The sequence below is a fragment of the Dipteris shenzhenensis genome, chromosome 31 (assembly GCF_047967505.1).
Source record: "Dipteris shenzhenensis isolate YYH24624 ecotype China chromosome 31, Dip_SZ_1.0, whole genome shotgun sequence".
Lineage (NCBI taxonomy): Eukaryota > Viridiplantae > Streptophyta > Polypodiopsida > Gleicheniales > Dipteridaceae > Dipteris > Dipteris shenzhenensis.
The window spans coordinates 5,672,753-5,691,302 of record NC_141626.1 but is presented as its reverse complement, the minus strand read 5'-3'; the positions used below and the strand labels follow the sequence as shown (position 1 = coordinate 5,691,302).

Here is an 18,550-nt window from a genome sequence, read left to right as displayed (position 1 = left end):
CGTAATGATAACAAAAATGAGTGCTTCAATACTAGTTATCGTATTATGCCTTACCACCAAGTATTTGTGTCATAGCTTGTATTTATGGTCTTCTGACTATGTCGTATGTATCATCCAATGGTTGAGTCAACAGGTAGTAATTTTATGGTACCTTGCTCATACCCATGTTCTTAGCTCCATGTATTAAGAATATGGCAACCCATGGTATCAACTCATATAAGTATCCGGGCCTCAAAGCTTGGTGTTGATATGATGGCCAAACCTATGATCTAGAGTACGTAGAATATATATGCAAGCATATACATAAATTTTGTGTGCTTTAGGACATTGTTCCCTACATGGAGAGAGTCTAACTTACTTGCTAGTCCAACATAAGCTATGCACATGTCTAAGATAGCACTTATGAAGAGCGGGTCTTATCGTATATGCTAGTAGCCACTGGCTTCACTCTCATATCATACATTGTAGCCATATTCCCTTTTGGAAACATTCAGATGCACCCAAGCCTCTATTCAATCCACCACATGTATTAGTCATTTACAGTTTTATAAACAATCAAATTGCATGTAGGGAGCAACATGCTATCATACCGTGACTTTTGAGCTCTAGATTATGTACATGTTGTGTTTTCCAATCGTTTTGCTTCCCCAAGAGCTCTCCTATTGTCTCAACTCCTCATAATTGAATCCTCCTTGTCTTTTAATTGTTCGGCTATTAAGCCTAGGAGGCAATATATCTCCTATGCCAGAACTGGAGGCTCACTATGCTCGTATGAGCTTAGGAGTCTTGTGGAAGCCTTCACCAGTACTAGCAGCTCTTAGTACACCAGCTTACAAGCTTTCCATATGGTCAACCTATTGTGTTGATCAACATGCACTTTGTTTATCTTTGTGTGATAATCCATGGTAGGTTGTGTGCCAACTCCCATTTGATTACATGCAGTCCGTTAGGTTGAATGCCATCACTAATACCTGGTTTTGGTTGCATAGATCATCACTTTTGAAAATGAGAAACCTTAGTAGACAAAAGAGTTACGTATACTCAAATGGTGCCGGAAAACAGATACGTAATACCAGACCTTTGATTCAAGATACCGACTATGGCTGCATGGATTATTGAATAGTGGGTAAGCAGCTTGTCTACCTTCTGATAATCATTGTTTGACCTTCACTTTATGTGTGACAACTCCTGATCATCAAGTGTAGCCAACCAAGTTGACAAGTCTAGTAGACCACTACATTATGGGAGCCTAGCTATGGCCACAAAGTTGAATAGAAGCACACATGTATCTATTAAAATAGTGTGTTATCTCAGACAGCTGAAGCTTTGTGTGAGAGAGCAACTTATGCATGAGAACCTTTTGGGAGGCATTTATGGGCAGGGAGGCAAATCAGAAACATATTTCAAATAATGCACTAGTTTAGAAGGTAGAAGCTGTGTTTGAGATAGTATCTAGGCATGGGAGCTTTTTATAGATATTATGCATCCAAACCAACCCAGTCAGTTCATCTTCTTGTGCTGTTACATTTCCATGTTCTCATTCTTTTGAAAAAGTCACGTATACTTATCATGAGCAATCATATGAATCCCATGAAAATTATTCATGAAATTCATGTTTCCTTATGAGCACATGAGCATTTCTATGGCAATCACGCATTTCAATTGCAGTTTGCAATGTTAGCTCTATTTAAAAGGAATATCATAGACATATAAAAAAGGCTCCCATCATTATTTTATAAAGATGAATCCGAATGCAAATACTACCAGTTCTAATGCTCAGACTTTCATCACATAACATGGGGCCTGGGCTACAATTCTTGTTTCAGTGTTTACAACTTCTCGGATTAGCACCTTGAGGACCATCTAATGATAAGGAAAAACACCATGTTAATGTCACGATCTAGCTGTAATTTCTAGTCTAACATTTCAATGTCATTGGAAGCATACATGTGTGTGTGTGTGTGTGTGTGTGTGTGTGTTTTGCCTAAAAAACAACTATCCTACTACACTACCCAATGTCAAAATAAATCAATTGCAAACATCCGCTCTTGCCCTTTTCAAACACTTAATGGGAGTAATCCATTGTTAACCACTCTCTTAATATTGCCTAAGTGAGAATAATTCATATCATATCATTCCTTCTAACAAAGTTACAAAGTGAAAGTCAATTTTTATACTCACATTCATATCAAAACATTGCAAAAAGTACAAAAATATTGATTGCTAGTCTCCAATAGAATGTTCAATCATATTTACTAGTACTTGGAGATAATCCGCTGTAGAGTACGCTTCAAAGATGCCAACACCGTCTTTCTGCCTTAGAATTTTCAATGCAAATCTGATGGAGAGGTATGCCGACTCACCTGCATCCATCCACAAACATAGCACGTTAGAACATGTGCACTATGAATTATGGGACTGCAAGCTTTAATGCCGGCACATAGTTGTTATCCGTGTCACTCGATCTAGATTAGCATAATCAAATCCTGGCATTTTACTGTTCAATAGTAATGAGAGGTGGGCAATTAAAGATATGAAGAAATGTATATAAAATGTTAGTGAAAGGCCACATTTATGAGCTTGGTTAGAGATAGATAGTCAAAGTCAAGATTTCTACATCTAGCCCAACCATTTTCAATTCTAGCAGACACATAATATCTCGCCAAGGGTGTAAAAACTTCCTTTCCATATAAAATTCACTAGTAATATGCAAAAGAATTCTCCTTTAAAATACAACTTAAGGCATTTTCCTAAGAAAATCCACCTAGAGCACTCCTTTATTTGATTTCTTAAAGCATTAACCCTTCTGCTCTCTCCATCCAACTCCTTTAAATTTTGTAAAAAAGGAATATATGGCCAAGAGCTCCATCATTATCTCAATCTAAGTGAGAAATTTGAGATGCATAGCTCTTGTGAATGCCTCTCGAGCCTAGAATGAGTGCAATAAAATTCCAAATGCTTAATAGACTAATTCCAAAATATTTTAAAGGGAAATCTACTCCAATTAATAGTAAATCTTGGAGTATTAAATCTGCCAAATACCTACTTATGAGCATTCCAGAATTAACATATCACGACTTATGGATTTTCTAATCATAATTTTCAATTCCAAAGGAATAAAGAATTCCAAGGTCCTATGGTGTAGCTTGTCTCGTGATCTTAGATAACTGAGATCCAGTTTTCTCTAGATGTAGTCATTATACAGTTATAGTCCTCCCTGCCTATGCAAAGTAAGAGAATAGGTAATAAAAAACCAGTATATTACGAGACATCAGAGCCCTCCAGGCATTTCATGGATGTCATGACACAGTTTTTTGTCTGTTAGTTTTTCTTTGTGTATATGGCATTATTTCATGTACACAGTCTTGATGAAGAGTTACAGTCTAATAGACACTCGTAAGGGGAGTTGTTTCAGTAGGAACAGGGGAGCGCAGTCCAAGATCTCCATCATTAAAACATACTTCAGATACAACACCCATTTCCTTTGCAACATTACTTGTTAGATCAACAACTGTTTTGGCACTAATGTCAATCCGAGATTTTGAAGATCTTTTTTTTAAGGTCTCTAGACTCGGCCCACTTCCGATAAATTGGCCCTTCAAAAAAGATGTGTATCTAGAGCTTTGTAAAATTGCATTTGAGAGGTCACTGATAGAGGCATTGTAGAGACCAACATATTTGACATGGTTCAATCCAGCCCTCCAACTACCATGAATAGACTCTGCTAGATTTGTTCGAGGTATCAAGTACTTCTCGTTATCTAACATACTCTGCAAACCAAGCATTTCAAAGATATTGTAATGGCAAAATTACATTATAAACATGATTTAAAAAAATTCAAGAGAAATACAAAACCAACCTCATTAATGTAGTGGTCCCAATGGGAAATCCTAGCATGCCACCATGCAAACCAAGTTTCAAGCCGTGGCAAGTCTGAATCACTTGCATGGCCTACATTCCACCATGCCCTTAGGCTTCTCATTTCGACTTCTGCAGCTTGCTCTGTAGAGGCATCCTTCCAGCGTCTACATCAGATTTTAAATTCCTCTTGGCTGCCAACTTTTATACATGCCTTTGCATGGGAATGAAGACTTTGCTCCCAATGGAAAAGGCAAGAACGCTCTTTCCCTTCCATTATATTGTCAGGGCCACCATTGAAAGTGGCACGTACAGCTCTCCAGTTGGCTTGGGCCTCATCTGCCATGAACCCTTTGAATTCAGCATTGTCAAACCCTTCTAAAACCATTACTTTGTTGAGAGTATCCCAAAATAGAATTTGTGCATCAGTATCTTCCACCTTGAAGTCACAAGTTGCAATTGTTTGCAACTCTTGGATAAAAGGATTATACACATGGCAAGCCATGGTAGTCCAATCTTTCATTCGCTTCACAAAGTCAAACAACACCCAACAATGACCCGATTCTCCTCCAGGTCTCATTTTATTTACCAAATCAACCCCTGAACCAGAACCTTGGGTAGACATTTTAAATACATGACACCTGCTGAATGAACTATGTTGCAATTGTTTTTCAAGTTAAAATTCCATCTAGCCCATCTGACACAGGTCAAGAGTCACGTCGACCCTCCTCAATCCATCTTGATAATCTATACACAGACATAAAGTTGGTCAATATTCATTGTCAATAACATAATTTAATAAACCAATGCAATAACAAATATTATGGTAATTACCATCTTTTGTCGAGCAAAGGTTCACATTGTTTTAGCAAATCTTGTAGCTCAACATCCGACATCTTAATCCCACCTTGCACTTTTTTAGACAATAAAGTTTCTAGAATAATGTCTTGGACAATTATATTTTGTATCCCTTTAAGGCATACAGCACCACCAGCCCTCACCATTTCAGAAACTTTGGTTTTAATGCCATCCTTTGTTCTTCTAGTCAAACCATCTCCAACAGGATGATTATGATGGCCATGGTGTATGACTGCATGAGTAAGATTCACACCATCTCTACATTCTGGCATGCAGAGTAACATTTCATAGTAACATCTCTCCAAGCAAATTGGTGAACGACCACAATGTATACATGATAAGGAGCCATATGATTCAATTGACACATTTGTTGGGGCCACTCTAATCAATCTCCCATCCCATTGTGTCTCATTCTCTATCCCAATTCTTTTTTTATAACCACAAGTTGCATTTATACAATAGAGGTGACCTCCACATTCCTTTCTACGAACCACACCAGGAAATACTATATTTGTTGTAATAGGATCACTCCAAACATGACCATCAAATTTTGACTCCGTACCTTTTGTGCGATGTATCATTGAAGTAGCTGGTAGCTCAAAGAAAACATCACCATCATAAGTAGAAGGCAACTCATCCACAGTGACGTGCATTTCAACCTTCTCATAGGCCTCACGCAATCTGTTCTTTATAGGTAGTTGCATAATAATCTCAATGACACTATGTTGTTTGTCATTCTCAATGTTGCTAGCTGAATCATGTTTCCTTGCCTCATCATTTTTGTTGCAAACAGAGTAGAAATCTTTTTTGTTTTCGTGCACTTGAGTCTTCTGAAGTTCATTGTCATCAAGCTTGAATCTTTCTCCCTTCACGGTGAAAATATCACCAAACTGCGCATCAAGGTGAAACATTTTGTATCCATTGTCATGGACTTCATATTGCAACTCCATTGTCAAATCAGACCCATTATCACCAAAGTGCTGATGGACAGATATGGATCCAAGTGTGAATTGAAAATGGCTAGCAAGCACCATCTCTGACAACACTCCTCTACCTACGGAAGTGTGAACAAACATATGCAAAGGTCTATCCTCATTCTGAATTGTGATAGATTCCATAAGAATGGAATGGTTGAGCTGTGCAACTCAATGAGATGAAGTCCAAAGGGTGAGATCAAGAGCAGAGTGTTCGTTTCAAGAACTCATTTGAAACAAGAGTCTGCCGCAAGAAAAGTTGCTCACAAATGCTTTGCACACACTGCCCATTGTTTATACTCACAACTTTGTAAGATTGGTCTAGTGAAAGTCGGCACAAGTGTGACAATAGTACTGAACCATGATGTAAATTTTAGCCATCATTTGTTAACAACAATACTATAATACCATGGACTCTTAGACCTTTTAATCCCCAGCCTTTCTTTGACACGTATGGGAGTTATTGCAAGCCATTCTCGCTAGCAATGACATTTCATTATTGCTACCTATTCATTCCGACAATTTGATATAAGTATCTTAAAGTTGATAGATAGATATAAATTATAATTGTGGTGAACAAGAAATGGTTGGTCAGCACATCTCTAACCTTTTGAATATAAATTATGATGTTAAAAATATGCCAAAAGACTGTTTCATCGATGAAAGGGGTCTATTGAACTCTATCTTTCATCAATTATTTATGAAAGACAGAGGCCCATAGACCCCTTTCGTCAAAAGACTGTTTTGTCGATGAAAGGGATCTATTGGACTCTATTTTTCATCATTTATTAATGAAAGGTAGAGGCCAATAGACCCCTTTCATCGACGAAAGGGGTCTATGGGCCTCTATCTTTCATGAACCATTAATTAAATATAGAGGCTAATAGACCCCTTTCGTTGACGAAAGGGGTCTATTGGCCTCTATATTTAATTATTTTCTCCAAAAGGGGTCTAATTGCCTCTATCTTCCATTAACAATAAATAAAAATTATTTTCTCCAAAAGGGGTCTATTGGCCTCTATCATTAATTGAAAATTAATCAAAAAGATATTTAATTGTATGTCGACCTCACACAGTAAAATTATAAACCTCACAATTATGAAAAATTATCAACCTCACACAGTAATGATGTTTAATTAAATGATCACTCATTAGCAATCGAATTCGTATGATAATCATTATAAGTCATGGTTCCTATTAACATCATAGTTTGGTAGCATTTCTATAGCCAGTATGTCGTCCCATCATGGTGAATAAAATAAACGCATTGATTGTAATGATTTGAAATAATAAAAACGAGTGCCAGCGTTAAGTACTTGGGTCAGTCGAGGCCATGTGGTGGTCCCTTGCTAGAAAAGGTGTTCTTTATCATGGAAGAGGGATGATTATTTCTACAAATATCAATGTGAACTTTAATTTTAATGAGAGCCCTTAAGAAAATTAAAGGCCAATAGACCCCTTTCGTCCATGAAAGGGGTCTATTGGCCTTTAATTTTCTTAAGGGCTTAAGGGCCATTCATTTTCATGAGAGCCCTTAAGCCCTTAAGAAAATGAAAGGCCAAAAGACCCCTTGCATCGATGAAAGGGGTCTTTTGGCCTTTCATTTTGTTAAGGGCCTTTCATTTTCTTGAGGGCTTAAGAAAATAAAAGGTGCCCTTAAGGGCTTAAGAAAATAAAAGGCAAAAAGACCCCTTTCGTCGACGAAAGGGGTCTTTTGGCCTTTCATTTTCTTAAGGGCTTAAGAAAATTGGAGGGAGGGGCCTTTAATTTTCTTAAGCCCTTAAGAAAATAAAAGGCTAGAAGACCCCTTTCTCGATGACAAGGGGTCTTTTGGCCTTTTTTTAAAAGGCCCTTAAGAAAATGAAAGGCCAAAAGACCCCTTTCGTCGACGAAAGGGGTCTTTTGCCCTTTCATTTTCAAATTTTTTCAAAGGCCCTTAAGAAAAAAAATTTAAAGGCCATTTTCCTCCTTGTCCAATTTTAGAAAATGAAAGGCCAAAAGACCCCTTTCGTCGACGAAAGGGGTCTTTTGGCCTTTCATTTTCTAAAATTGGACAAAGGCCCTTAAGAAAAAAATTTTAAAGGCCATTTTCCCTCCCTGCCTTTCGTCGCAGAGGCTCTCCCTACCTTTTGTCGCTCTCCTCCCCCGCTCCCGCTCTCCTCCCTGCCCTTCGTTGCTCTCCCCGCTCTCCCTCCCACTCTCCTCCCCCGCTCTCCCTCCCCTGCTCTCCCCGCTCTCCCTCCCCCGCTCTCCCCGCTCCCACTCTCCCTGCTCTCCCCCGCTCTCCCCGCTCTCCCCACTCTCCCCGCTCTCCCTCCCCCGCTCTCCCCGCTCCTGCTCTCCCCGCTCTCCCCCGCTCTCCCCGCTCTCCCTGCTCTCCCCGCTCTCCCTCCCCCGCTCTCCCCGCTCTCCCTCCCCTGCTCTCCCCGCTCTCCCTCCCCTGCTCTCCCCGCTCTCCCTCCCGCTCTCCTCCCCCGCTCTCCCTCTCACTGTGCTCTCCGACAGAGGATTGGGCTGAGGGAGAACTGCTTGCTAGAAGAATAAATGACAAAATTCCTTACCTATGAGTCTCAGATGATTCATTGATTCAAGAGCAGGCCCTCTACCCCTGCTCCTCGCAGCCCCTTGACCACGCTGCAAACCTCGCAGTCTGCAGACTCCTTATACCTCCCATTGCCGTTGTTGTGCTGCTGCCCGGTCCTACAAACTCCTGCTACAGAAGCGTTGGTTTTGCTTGGCCTTCGAGGCTCTTGCTCCTTGGACTTACAGCTTCCATTACGTTCGCCAGTCGCCTCTGTACTGGGCCTCGACTACCTTGTTTACTCCTGCATCCAAGGCTTCCAAGCCCTCCCTCTCGGGTTTCAAGCCACACGCTTTGCCATTTTCACAAGTCACAGGTGCTTCATCTCTTTCTTAAAAGGCAACGTAACTACTCATCTTTTCCTCTGTGTTATTGTACTCTCTTTGAATTCTTGTAGCGTACCCCCTCATCAACCTTTGGATCTACAAAGCTAGTCTCTTCAAGCCCCATCATCTCGTCAAGTGCAGCTTCAATTAGCAGCATCACGATCAAGCTTCAGGTATTTTCTATTTTGAAGCCTCTTGGGCTTTCTTTGTATGCTATTGAAGTAAGACTGGGACTTAATTGACCTTGTAAGTCTATTCTATGACATGCGATGACTTCTTTTTTTAAATGCATTTGTGTCACATTGGCAAGATGGTAAAAATAAAAACTTCTGAGAGGAGGGGGAGAGGTGGAAGAGGAGAACGAGGAGGTAGGAGAGGTGGAAGGACAAGTAGCAAGAGAAGTTTGCAAATGGAATCTACACCTAATTTAGAGTTTCAAAAAGAGGTTGAAATTGGAGTTGAAGAGGATAAGGAGATGGAAGACTTTGAAGACACTACTATAATTGTGGAGGAATCTTCTAAGAAGAGAAAGAAAGAGGATAAACAACTGGATGAGGAGTTTGAGCAAGAGTTTCCTGCTGCACTTGATATTGGTCAGGGGAAGGATGTTATTGAATCTCTTGCAATCAATCCTGGAAAGATTGCTCCCTTGATCCCATTATGTCGTTGTGTTGTAAACACAAGAGTGAGAGGCCTACGAACTGATATGGATAGCCTAAGGCAAGCTCTAGAGGCAAAAAAATATATTCAACAGAAAGGAATGTTTATTTTATCTACAACACTTCCGGATGGTGTTTCACAAGAGGTGACAGATGAAATTGAACAATCATGGGATTCTTGTTGGAGGGATGTAAATGCAGAATTTGAGGCACAGATTGTTGATGATGCTGATTGGTCATTTTTGTCTCGAAAGATGTTTTTTGTGTGGGAGGGGAATCACCGGACTATTGCATGGATGTCTCTAATCGAAGAGAAATTCAAGACATCAAAGGCATGGCATATTCGAGTTTTAGCAAGTTTATTACTCCAGAGAAAGAAACAGAAATGAAGCTAATAGCTGCTCTTCAAAGGTTCAATCTGTAAGTGCGAGTTCTTGCTCATATGTGTTACTTTTTTTTGAGCTTTTAAGGGTTTTGTGAACAATTCTTAATATGTTTGAAGCTATATATTTTTTATTTTTCAGCCTTAATGAAACAGCAATTATTAAAACAAATCTCAAGGATTATTTGTACAACACGAAGACAATGTGTTCGTGTGATGAGAATGAGTACTTATCACTTTTTTCTGAGGAAGAAAAAAAGACACTTGAAAAGCATAGGGCAAATGAAAGCAGTAAAGGATCAAGCACTTGGTATCCTTTGACATCTCTGATGCTAGGGAGAATGGTATTTGCAGTAAGTTTCATACCATTTGTCATGGATGTCTTTTGAATTAGAACTAACTACTTCATTGTACTCATTCATTTCTTTGGAATATATTCTAGCCACTATACAAGCAAGATTATGAGGCAAAGCTAAAGGAACTTCAGTCAAATTTGAGTGTTGCTAATATGGAGAAAGCACTTAAAAGTATTCGAAAGGATGTGAATCTCAACTACGGTCGAAAAATGATCAAGGTATGGTTAATTTAATGATTCTTAACATAAAGTTGATTTTTTAAAGTGTTCAAGTGTTTTTTGAGATTGAGAAAGAACATCAAAAAAGGATGTAAATATGATGTTTGTTTAGAAAATGATCAAGGTATGGGATATGCATGTATTGTATGATCAGAAAATACACTTGAGACGATTGCATGTATTGTTTATATGTAGATTCTGTCTATTGTCAAACCAACAAATGGTGAAGATTGGTTTAATATCTTGTGGAGCCTCCCATTTGATGATAAATCCTCCATTGTCACATTGGAAAAATTGTATAACATCTCCATTGCAAAGGTCTCCAAGGAGACACAACTAGCAACCCTCAAAATCTTAGGGTCAGATTTAAATTTGAGAACAAGTTATGGGATGCCAAAAGCTGATAGAGAATTCATAAAGTGGATGGCGAAAGAGGCATGGATGGATCAGTTGCTTTGTGAATCTGAGAGGTTACTCTCTCAGGTCTTGGTTGCTAGTTAACAAGCTAGCTTTGTGCTTCCTCAAGATCCTACGTTGAGAGAGTATTTTGGGGAGATACAAGCAATGAACAGACTTGAACTTTATGAAGATTTAAAGGATTCAATGACTGTTGCTACAGCTGCAATAGGACAAATGGAGATGACGAGGGCATCTCGGCGATTGGTATTTAGGTAAGCAATATATGTTTTTTCCTTTTCAATTAAAAATCCATCCTTAAGTATTTCGCTTTTGTACTAAGACTCTTATTGTATGCAGATTCTTGCAATCCTTAAAAGCTGTTGGTAAGATTGAAAAATTGTTGCCCATATGTCGAGTATGGACAAAAATTCAGGACTTAAAATTCTGTATGTACTCTCCAAACATGATAGAAAAAGAAGGGAAGCAAGTGCTCTCTGAGTGGGAGAGAAAGAACTGCCCGTGGTGGCTCGATATGAAAAAAGGATGTTGTATCGAGGAGGAGGTAGAGCTGTACACACAGCATAAAAAGGGAGAGATGGGTTCATCAAGCTCAAATTCAGTCCACGAGGATGATGCAGTCATTGAGATTCAAAAAACACTTGAGAAGATGACTAAAAAGGACAAGGATTCAAGTATGGAACTAAAGAAGGGTGGTAGGCCACCAAAAAATCCTGGTACTAATAATGGTAAGCCCTCTTGGTCTTTTTTCAAGCTGTTATTTGTTTGTGTAACATATGTTGTTATCACTTTGTGTCTTTACATATGTGGTGTGGATACAAATGTGCAGGTACTATAGTCTACACCCATTTTGAAAGGATGTAAATGGAAAGATAGGTCTATCCGCTTTTTGTACATTCCATTGGCCTCTCTAACTTTGAATCAGAGTGGCACATGTGATGCTTCACATTGCAAGGTTTGGTGCTATGATTATGTCGAGTTTGGGAAGCAATTGTATGTCTCAAACTTCACACAAGCCTATATAGACATGAAGGAATACTTTGCGGGTCTTGGTGAAAGAAAAACAAGAAATGGTAAGAGTGTTACTTGGGGTGTAGATTTTGTCATTCTTGATCTGCGTTTTGGTAGTAAAAATCAAGGTAATAAGCCTGCAAATCCAACATTGGAATTAGAATAAGGGGAAGGCTCTGGTTATGATCAATGGGAATGCATCTGCCTCTGCCTTTTGTGGCTCTAGCTAAGGGGAAGGAAAAGAATGCCACTGAAAATTGGCAGACAACAAGGAAATTTGTCTCAGCCAAGAGACCCTTACCTTCTCGTACATGGAACACTGGTTCTTCTACTGGTGATACTCCTGTTGAAATTTGGGAGTTGGAATTACTTGGGCTACTGTCACAACCAGTCGTACTCTATTCCTAGAAGAAGAAGTGGCTGGTCTTTTCTCCCCACAAAAGACTCTTGGGTCACCTCAGGGAAGAGGTCCACCAGACCCTGAGGTGGAAATGATGACTTGATGCGCTGGATCTTTTAGCTATATAGCTATATAAAAATTTGTAAATATGCTTCAACAAATCAAGTGCTTGACTTTCAATGTACAGGGATTGTATGATGCTTGCAAATGGAAGTTTGTATGGACTTCAATAAATGAGTTGCAGCCTAATATGGTGGCCATACAAGAGCATAATCAGCACCTCTATGCTAGCAGGATAGGTCATTATGCTGGTTATGACAACTTTATGCGGGAGAACACTCTTTTCCAAGTGTTCTTTGCTTGGTCAAACATGTTCTTCAACCAGCTATTGCCTTAAATGATAAAGAAGGTAGGTGGATTGTTCAGTGCCTCTTTCAGGGTGAAATCATTGAGTTCACTTCTATTTATGCTCCTCAATCCTCTCATCAAAGGGCTTTGATTTGGGAGGATATGCGGTGGTATCCTTGGAGGAAGCATGTTTTTTGTGTGGTGATTTAAATAATGCACTGCTTCAAGGGGATAATACTTCTGGCAATCATCACATCTTAGCCTTAGAATGGCAACATTGGTCTCAATTGATTTCTCATCTTGATCTTCTAGATACTTGGCTAGAGTTGAAACCCTTGCTTCTAGGCTATACTTTTCAGCATAATGCTTTATCTGCATATAAGGCCAGGCTTGTGACCATTGGTATGTGATAAATGCACATTAGTATGATACCCTTACTAGTCAAATATACGCGAATTATGCCTTTCCTTATTCTTACCATGCTCCATTGTGATTGAGACCTTCTTTTCATGTGATGCCACATGACAAATTGCAAGACAGAAGATTTCTTATAGTCAATAATAGTTACTTGGCGCATGATGAATACAAGCAAATGGTTGTTTATGTCATTGCTCCACTTCGTGAAAGAGCATGACATGCATCCAAGAAGCTAATACAAATGGGATGAAGGCTCCATGAAGCACTGCCATGCATTAAGGTCCTGCCACCCTTAAATTTCCTCTAGCCACCACAACCATTAAGCCACAAGCAAAAAATGACTCTAATTAAGAATTCACTTCTTTAATTTAAATGATTGATATGCATATATAAATCCATGGCACTTAAAATGGCAAGGTAATAGGGAGAAGAAATATCTTAATATTATTAATGAGATTTTGGCTACGAACTTAGTTTAACAAAGACCTCCAAAACTCCTTGAACCAACATAGACTTAAACCATTTAATGAGCAGCACACTCTACCTTTTGAAGAGCACAATAACCATACTTACCTACACCACACAAGCCATATCTGACCACTTGAAATAAATCTAAAACAAGAACTAAAAAAGGGCATCCTAAGGTCTCCAATATAGTTAACCCACTTTGCTAATAATCTACATTACACAATCGACTAGACACAGGAAGGACACTACCCATTGCCCCTAAAAAGAATCAAAGGCATTGCGACACACAATCTAACTTCATCATTAATACAAGAAAGTGAAAACCAATCATTACAGAAGAATCAGGAATGCAACCAACCATGTCATCCCACTTACAACCATACACTAAGCGCAAAGTAACCATAATAGCAAAGCCACCCTCCTAAAAAGTGAAGTGTCTCTAAAAAAACGATCATCACAGAAGAAGCAGGAATGCAACCAGCCATGTCATTCCAACTTAAGATGCTATACACTAAGTGTAAAGTTGCACAAATTCATAAAGTGGAGTCTAATCCATCACACCCCATGACACACACTCACTAGAGGTCATTTGTAGTTGCTTTGTTATCTACACATCTTTTCAGGATACCATTTTGAAGTTAGTATAGTATTATGGTATTCTTTTTCTAATTTGACTTGTGTGTGTGTGTGTGTTTTGACTTTAAAAGACAGACACACTTGCATTCACTTCTTCAAACAAAGACATAACTCAAAAGCACATTACAAAATGAACATGACTCAGAATGTGGGGTCTACATTATATACACACAAAAGCAAGGATAACTCAATTTGATAAGCTTGTAACATGTTGCACATGAAATTGAAGGAGCTCCACTCACCTGCATCCATCCACAAAAAAGACATGTTAAAACATAAATCTTTTGATTGTGGGACTGCAAGCTTCAATGTCAAGCTCCACTTGTTATCGATGTCACAACATCAAATGCAAAATAAAACAACTCAAACAAAATAGAAAGCCTTAATATGAGGTACTTCCTGATGTAACTCAGTGTTAGAGTAATCATCAATACCTATGTTCCACAAGAAGTATCAATTCCAAAGAGATGTCGTGTGTTATGTATCATTCATGGCGACTTGGTGTTCAAGTTACCAATCAAATGTTCCATCAAAATAAGAGATGTATTGACAAACATGAAGCCATATATCTATTATCAATACAAGAGCATATATCATCAATCTTGAATTAAAAGCAATTTTCTAGTAGTAACAACAAAGACTTTTGGTTGTTTTTCAAAAAGGTATAACTTTTTCTATAAATCTGATATTGGAATGCTTCCAAGAGGAAAGTTGTAGCCTGTACAAATATCAAAAACTTCTCAATTCAACTCATGATGAGATTTCTCAAGGATTGGAAGATATTTAGGTTGCAATATGGTAGTTCAGAACTTTCTAGCAGTAAAAACAGCAACTGTTGACTATTTTGCAGAAGGTATAACTTTTGCTACAGTTCTCATATTGAAATACTACCAAGAGTAAAAATGTAGTCTGTCCAAAGATCTATAACGTCTTGGTTCAACTCATAATGAGATTCCTCATGGAATGGAAGATATTTCAGATTGCAATATGGCAGTCCAGAATTTTCAAACTATTTCAAAAGATGCATAGTGAAAAAAACCATACTATGAAAGTGGATCATAGTGATCTCAGTGTGTCAATAGTCCTGTAGGGGACAATCAAGACCATCTTTCCCCAAGTATAAGACCCTCTAGTATGATCCTTTCACATACAAGGCCCTTGTATTAGCCTTTCATATATCGACCACTAGTCTTGCCTCTTATACAGACCACCAGTATTAGCCTTTCATATAGAGACCACTAGTCTTGGCCTCTTATATAGGCATTCAACATCAGCCCCATGTGAGTACATGGAATCTATGGTGACATCCCTCCAAGCAAGCACACAATCTCCAAACATCAATTATGAGGAGTATGTGTGTTAAGCACTAACCAATAAGAATCATAAACTGCTCTTATATCTTGCCCCATGTGAGTAGAGGGAATCTATGGTGACATCCCTCCAAGCAAGCACCTAATCTCCAAACATCAATTATGAGGAGTATGTGTGTTAAGCACTAACCACAATAAGATGCTCTTATGGCTTCAAGAACTATCCAATAGTATGTGCTTTATGTTATCGGTTGAGACTTTAGTAGTTACAGCACCTTACTTAGGTAGACGACTCTATGAACTACAGAATATAGAAGCCCAACCGTCCCTTACCTTCATGCCATATTTTTAATATGTCACAGTATTAGCTTGCTAGAAGCTATAGACTCATTTAGATCCACTCACAGTCGCAGCCATCGCTTGCCATTGAGCAGAAACCATGGCTCGTACTTAGGCCCTTAGCACATGGATGGGGCTAGCATGGGTTTAGGATGGGAATCTTTTTTTCATCATCACACCTATCCTAGACCAAATGGTCTAGGATGGATTTAGAATGGGAGTAGCCACTTTTTCTCCCATCCTGGACCCTGGCCTCTAGATCCTGGCAACCAGAATGGGTTCCCCTTTTTAGGGGATTCCAAAACATGGGAGGATGACAAGTGTCCTTGTCCCCACGTGGTCCCCACCTCCATAACACATGAAATGATGCCATGTGTACTCTTCTACCTAAACCCGTCCCTAGTTCTTTTTTTGTTAGCACATGGTGGGATGGGAATAGGATAGAAATATGCATGGGACCACTTGGGACCACCTTTTCCCATTCCCATCCTATTTCTTCCCATGTGCTAAGCCCCTTAGTCATCCATCCTTGTAAAATATGTGTGCCATAACTACGTAAGTTGATGGAGCAAGCGGAGGATAGAATGATACGCAAGTTGACGAAGCAAACAGGAAATACTCGAGGTCTTCTATCGTCATGCCTTCCAACAATCGACTGTCTTGCCAACTACACCCAGACTCCAATGTCGGCCAATGTAAGTGTTGGTCCTCCCTTCCATTTATACGGATGCGTCAATTTTACGAGCAAAAACCTATGAGCAGGTTTATCCGAGCGTGTTTTTCAAGAGATTTTTAAAAATGTTTTTCTTTAGGAAACATGGTTTTTACACTTTTATTTTCACTAGAACTAGATCCCTTTATCATAAAAATATACAGACTAGTCACTCATTCATTTTTACACAACATAATTTTCTTATTTAGAGACATCCCTTTGTACCCCTGTTATTACCTTAAAAAAGTGTTGATTCCTTTAAGAAACATTCCTCATAATCACTCTCAATGTAATAATACTATGCATATATAATTACTTATTAACACATTTATATCATATGGCAATATCTTTTTAGTGTTTTTATAGCATATTTATGGACATGTTTCTAAAGAAGTTTAAATTACTATAAATAAGTATTAACTTAGGCTTATATATCACTCTCATAAAATACATGTAATATTTAATACTATATATGAAAGATTTTCCAAAATATAACTCCATAGATGTGCTCAAATGGGGTGTTCCGATCAATTTGAGTGGTTGAATGACTATATTTGGACATTGGATATGAAAGTTATGTCACTTTTAAAAGTGCTATCCAAGGTAGTTTCGCCAGCGAAACTACCTTGGGAGACTTGCTTCAAAGGGGTTTCGCTGGCAAAACTACCTGGATGGCTTGCTTCAATGAGTTTTCTTTGAAGAAACTCTTTCATGAAGATAGGTTGAGAGAGGGTTTTCAATGTCACCTCCTATTAAGTAAAAGTTGTAAGAAGGATCATAAGGGAATTTTCATAGAGAAGTCTACTCTACATGTGGGTTTCTTCAAAAGCCATCCCATTATGCTCTCACCATTCCTACAGATTCACCTAAAGATTTTTGTATAAAATAGGCATTGCTATAATACTTTGCATATTTCTAAGTGAAACTATGTTTTCTTCTGATCGATTTTTGCCATATTTATGCATAGTTGGAAGCTTTTTTTTTCCTTCGCTCGGACGCTCGGAAGATTTCGCTCAGAAAATGCTCGTCCCCCATTTATACGTATTCAACATGCCACAATCAAGCTTTATTGCACACCTATACTAATGAATATGAATGACAACTAGAATTTGTTTAAGGTACCTGCTCCAGCGTCAATAATTGAAGAGCATACGTAGCCATGCCAATCTTTGAAGAGCTACCATTGTTGCTCTTCGAAGTTGTAGCATCACAATATGGAATCCAATTGGCTCCTACTCCTTAGCTCTTAGATTTTTATATCAATGAAGAGCAGTGTGGAAAGTGATAGATCAATTGTCTACTTATATACGTATTTGTAGCAATTGGCTAACCAACCGACTACAGTCAGTTGAATTTCTTGACACCATTCTTTCGTGGGAGTGCACTAGGTCATTATAACGTTAGTTAATCAATTGCCTATAGCACATAGGTAATCAATTGCCCATGCGCATATGTTGATTTTGCCAACCGGTCTTCCAATTTTTCTCATACCACACTTTCATAAGAGCATTCTAGTATGCCACGTCCCCTTGATTTTGGCTAACTAGTCGCCCATGTTGGAGTGTCAATCACTAGTCATTTGGAGCGCCAGATCCTTATATTTTTTTTTTTCATAGCTTGACTTGGTTGGCTCTCTAATCAGTCTTGGTAATTCACCAATTTAGTAAGTTCCTTATAATCGAGGCACTTAATTTTTGCTAGCAGTAAGCACATCTCTGGAACCATTAATACACATGGCATTGTGTATTAATTGAGGCACTTAATTTTTGCTAGCAGTAAGCACATCTCTGGAACCATTAATACACATGGCACTGTGTAAGTACCATATCCATAACACATCTAGAACTTGAACAATTCCTCCAGATCACTATAGTAAGAATATTGTTAGACATGGTCATTAAGTCATACTCTGGAACACACATATTGCACATCAATGTATGTATGTAACTTCTTTGGAATGTAACTACTTAGGAACATATATAAGTGATTGTGCAAGGAACATTTTTGGCACAAGTAATTGTGCTAGTACCCCATCAACATTTCCACACATGTTTGTGTGTGTGTGTGTGTGTGTGTGTGTCCCACCCCCAACCTAAAGGGTAAGCCCACCATGTGGAACTTACTCCGCACCGAGTAGAATGCTAAGTATCGTAAGTGTAAAAAGTGTTTTCTCTAATTAATGCCATAAGTAGTCGCGTAATCCAAATTCAAAAGAGGCTGTGGCTTGAGTGTTTTTGCTCAAGAAACCAATAGTTAGAAATCAAAGGAAGTAGTAGCCAT

The 18,550-nt window shown here is 38.7% G+C and overlaps 2 pseudogenes across 1 annotated transcript; both read left to right on the top strand.

The window, feature by feature from the left end:
• The first annotated feature begins 8,705 nt into the window (after nucleotides 1–8,705).
• LOC147880949 (uncharacterized) lies at nucleotides 8,706–9,680 on the top strand (annotated as a pseudogene). Its single transcript, XR_015543993.1, has 2 exons — nucleotides 8,706–8,770; nucleotides 8,908–9,680. The product of XR_015543993.1 is annotated as an uncharacterized LOC147880949 (transcript).
• Nucleotides 9,681–10,327: 647 nt separating this feature from the next.
• Nucleotides 10,328–10,887, top strand: LOC147880948 (uncharacterized; annotated as a pseudogene).
• The last annotated feature ends 7,663 nt before the right edge of the window (nucleotides 10,888–18,550 follow it).